This window comes from Sminthopsis crassicaudata, chromosome 3 (assembly GCF_048593235.1).
Source record: "Sminthopsis crassicaudata isolate SCR6 chromosome 3, ASM4859323v1, whole genome shotgun sequence".
Lineage (NCBI taxonomy): Eukaryota > Metazoa > Chordata > Mammalia > Dasyuromorphia > Dasyuridae > Sminthopsis > Sminthopsis crassicaudata.
In genome coordinates this window covers 290,206,365-290,211,209 of record NC_133619.1, presented here as the reverse complement: position 1 = coordinate 290,211,209, position 4,845 = coordinate 290,206,365, and the positions used below count along the sequence as shown (strand labels likewise).

The 4,845-nt window shown below is 36.2% G+C and overlaps 1 long non-coding RNA gene across 1 annotated transcript; it reads right to left on the bottom strand.

Moving 5' to 3' along the window:
• Window positions 1-2,633: 2,633 nt before the first annotated feature.
• On the bottom strand, window positions 2,634-4,249 carry LOC141559503 (uncharacterized). Its single transcript, XR_012487448.1, has 3 exons — window positions 4,133-4,249; window positions 3,500-3,689; window positions 2,634-3,117 (listed from the first exon to the last, which is right to left on the bottom strand). It is a non-coding gene; the product is annotated as an uncharacterized LOC141559503 (long non-coding RNA).
• Window positions 4,250-4,845: the final 596 nt, after the last annotated feature.

Below are 4,845 nucleotides of genomic sequence, written 5' to 3'. Positions count from 1 at the left end.
GAATTAGAAGAACATGTGATAGATTACCTCTCAGACCTGTGGAGGAGGAAGGAATTTGTGACCAAAGAAGAACTAGAGAAATTTTGATTATATCACACAAAGTGGAAAATTTTGATTGTATCAAGTTAAAAAGCTTTTGTTCAAACAAAACCAATGCAGACAAGATTATAAGTGAAGCAATAAACTGGGAAAATATTTTTACAATTAAAGGTTCTGATAAATGCCTCATTTCCAAAATATATAGAGAATTGACTCTAATTTATAAGAAATCAAGTCATTCTCTAATTGATAAATGGTCAAATGATATGAACAGACACTTTTCAGATGATGAAATTGAATCTTTTCCAAGAAAACCCCAAATTGGAGGTCATAAAGAGTAAGACAAAATTAGACCACAGAATGAAAACAAACAAAAAGAAATATGTGATATAGCATTACCAAAAGAGATTGTTGTTTGGCTAAGAGAGAAAACACCATTGGTAAAATAATTTGAACCATGAATTTGGAAATACAGAACATCATTTAGTCACTTGGTTTTTTTATAAAATACATGAATGAAACCTCTTTTCTCATGTGTAGAAAATAAAAAAAATCAAAAATTTCCATGACTTTTGTGGTACAATATTAGCATAATGAATGGAAAGGGTTTCTAAATGATTTTTATCCCTTAGACCTGAAAGAACAATTACATACAATAAGAGGTAAGGATTTTGTGTTATTAATAATGGTAGGTGTTCTCCAGTTGATGAAAAATTAAGTGCTTTGGTAAATCTGATTCCTCTCATATTATTGTGGATGTTTCAGTAATGCTCTAGAATGCAACTTTTAAAAAAATGGTAAGCTCTTAAAGCAAACACATTGCCCACCTCTTGTCTCTCCATTTGTAACCATGTAGGTTCACATCTTTTGTGTTTCTTCTATTTAAAAAACAGGCAGCAATTGTTGAGAAAATTAGCATGTATACTGAGAATTAAGACAAGACAAAGATCTAATGTTGTAACCTAGAATATCTTACTCTTATGATTGGAATTTCTAATTGAATACTCACATAAAATACAGCATTTGGTCCAACCCTCAATTAAAAAAAAAAAAAGCATGAAGAGAGAGGGAAGAACTGAATTGTATGGGAGGAGGGAAATGAGGAGAGGGAAGAAGCTGAGGAAGGAATTAGAAGGAAGCAACTTTTCCTTGATAAGAAAGCAACTATTTTTAAAATACTTTAGAGAAAGTCACTCCTCTGCATGAAAGAAAAGATGCCATCCAGGAGAGTACACTGTGAAACTGTTTTTAAATGGCTTTTGAAAAACTGTTGCTATATAAAAAATATTATCATTTAGAAGCTTTTTAGAAAAACAGCTTCCCTTCCCACACACTCACATCACCAACCAAGTGAGTGCAAAAGGAGAAGCTGCTTTTCATAAGTTCTAATGTTGGTTTTTAAATGATAATCTCTTCTCATTCTCTCATTCTCTCTCTCTCCCTCTCTATTTCCCTCCCTCCCTCTCTCACCCCCCCAATCACACAAACATTCTCTGTCTCAACCAACCACCATCCTTTTTTATGTTTTCTGGGTAACCCTAATAAACTGCAGGAAAAGAGAAATGATAATATATGATTGTCCATCTGCTCTCACATCATTCTAAGTCTGCTTTCAAGGAGCTGTATTAACATTTTTAAAGAAGTATTTAAAAGATCTGTGATTTTAACAAACCATGCACTCCCTCTACAGAGATTTCTTAACCAGTTTTTCCCATCTCCTTATTTAATTAATGGTAATCATGAACACCAGTGATCAAAAATTTAAAGATTAGGATTTTTTTTTGATCATGAAATTCTCTCAATTAATATATGAGGATTCTTGACTCATGATGACTCATAGAATCCATAAGCTTATAGATCATAAATTTAAAAGTGGAAGAGGCATTTGAGATTATCTAGTCCAACTTCCTCATTTTTAGATTGATGATACTCCAGTGGGGTTAAGCCACTTGTCCATAAGTCATGCATTAGAGACAGAATTTAAATCCATTCCTTCTGATCCCAAATGTAACATGAATAGAAACATTCTGCAAAAGAGTAGAAATTTTCTGATCTTGCATTCTGTTATTAGTTTTGAAAAACCACCTTGAACTTCCTAGGAGGTGTAAAGATTTAATCAATAAACCATTTATTAAATACTATCACTATTTATTAAATACTATATTATTTATTAATTTATTACAGTGAGAATATTTGTTAAATGCTATCACTCCACAGTGATAGACTACAGAATTGAAAAGCTAGATGCCCCTTATTCTTTTTTTAAATTAATTTTAAAGCTTTTTATTTTAAAGCATATGCATGGGTAATTTTTCCAACATTGACCCTTGCATAACCTTTTGTTTCAAATTTTCCCCTCCTTTCCCAAATCTACTCTGTTAGCTAGCATGTAGTCCAATACATGTTAAATATGTTGAAATACATATTCGATCCCATATATGTATACATATTTATACAGTTATCTTGTTACACAAGAAAATCTGATAAAGAACAAAGAAAAAGAAAAACTGAGAAAAAAAAATTTCAAGCAAATAACAACAGAGAGATTGAGCATGCTATATTGTGTTCAACACTCTGTTCCCATGGTTCTCTCTCTGGGTATAGATGGCTCTCTTCATCACTGCACATGTGGAAATGATTGAATCATCTCAATGTTGAAGAGTGCCACTTACATCAGAATTGATCATCATATAGTCTTGTTGTTGCTGTTTATTGTAATATTCTTCTCTAAAAGGTAATGTTCTCTGTGATCAGGTTCTTGGGAGGCTTCTGGAAGCAGCCTTCCTTTCAGTTCAGTTCAATTATCACCTCAAATGCCAGGAGTTAAAGTCCAGATCCTTTATTTTCTCTTTCTAAGTATTGTCTCCTTCCTTGGGCCCAGTTAGCTTTCTTAAAGGCCTATCTCTCTCCTTGGTTCCAAGAGCTCTTGCCACTAGTCCTTTGCTTTTGTCAGATTCAGCTTTTCTTCCTCCAAATGTCTCCAGCCAGCATGAAGATGGAAGTTGGAATGAATCTGATTCTGCTTCCTAGACTGGGGTTGTGTGTCTGGCCTTGAGAACTTCTTGCTTATTCTGTACACTGAGTATACATCAATCATTACATCACTAGGAAACCATTTTTTGCTATAAGATAAAATCAATTCTAAACTAGATTTAAGAATTGTCTCCTCAATTACACTTAGTACCTTGTTTCAAGTTTTGGCTCATAACATCTCTTTGTGGGATCAGAGCAATCATACTGAACCATGCTAAATTAGATAATTATTATCTCTATCAATCCCACTGTCTTAGAACCCTATAAGAATCTTAAAAGTGTATAATGAAAGGCAGAGCCAAGATGGCGGAGAAGGCACACATGAGAATCTCAGCTACTCTCACCCTCATTATCAATTTTTAAAATCAGCCTCAAATATCATGCTAGATTGGTAAGATTTACGAAGATTGGAAGTACAACAGCTCACCAGCCGAAGATAATCTGAAATATCGCCAGAAAAGTTTTGACCGGAATGGTGGGAACAGACCAGCACAGGACATGGATAGAATCGAGGGCAGGGTGGCTTCTGTGTTTGGAAGGTTTACATAGAGCTCTCTGCCATAGTCTGACTGCTTTTCTTTGGTCTCAGAGTAGTGGACAAGCAGAGAAACCAGAGCCTAGGGTAGAGAGTACATTGAGGGATGCCAGAGACTGAGAGGATCTGACTGCACACACCCAGGACTGGAAGTGACTCAGTGCAGACCATAACACAGCCATTTGCAGCATTCTGCAGCTAGGGGTTCCTGTTGGAGGGCAGTCACAAACCTGCACTGCAGGAGCACAGCCTGGGGCAGCCTCTCATTTACACAGGGAGGGGCTGGGCCTGGGATAGTGGAATCTCCCCAGCTTGACTGCGCTCCCCAGGCAGAGACACATCCAGTGCAGTGAGGAATAGGGCAACTGCTAATACTCAAAGCATGGGTTTGGGGACAAGGGGGGGGGGGGGGCAGTGATACTTTTGCTGCTTAACCTCTAGCCCCAAGCCAGTCACTAATCCTCACAGCAGGGTTCCTGGCAGAGCACTTACACAGCACGGCCCTTGTTACCCAGGCCTACTCACTTCCCTATGGGGCTCTTCCCAGGTCCCGCAGCTCAGCATTCCTTACAATCCATTGAGAAGGCAGTTATTGTCCATATGCCCATCCTTGGTCTGCAGAGGAAGCTGGTAACCTCCTTGCATGAAGGCAGATCCTGAAAGCTTTAAAACAATGACTAAAAAAATGAAGAAAATGATTGATAGCTTCTATACAGAAAGAGAGAAGGTTTCCAACCCCAAGGAGTCTAATAGCAAACAGCCTCTGGACAATACGCCAAATAATACTCTCCTAAAAGAGACCATTAAAAATCATAAAAGAGAGTTAGAAGAAAAATGGGGAAAGGAAAGAGAAGCTATGCAAGGGAGTAACAACCTCCTGAAATGTGAATTGGAAAAGGTAAAGAATTCACAGCAAGTGCAGGGAAACATAAATAGGGAATTGGAAAAAGTGAAGAAATCACAGGAAAGTAGGATCTGTGAATTGGGAAAGATTAAGAATTCCCAAGAAAGTAGGATTTGTGAATTGAAAAAGAAAGCAATTCACTAAAAAACAAATTTAGTGAAATGAAAAAAAAAATCCATAGAGTAAAACAACTCATAAGTTAAAAAAAAAAAAAAAAAAAAAAAAAACTAATGAAGAAAATAACTCATTAAAAACCAGAACTGAATACAAATGAATGATTTGAGACACCAAGAATCAATCAAGCAAAATAAAAAAAAAAATTTGAAAATCTGGA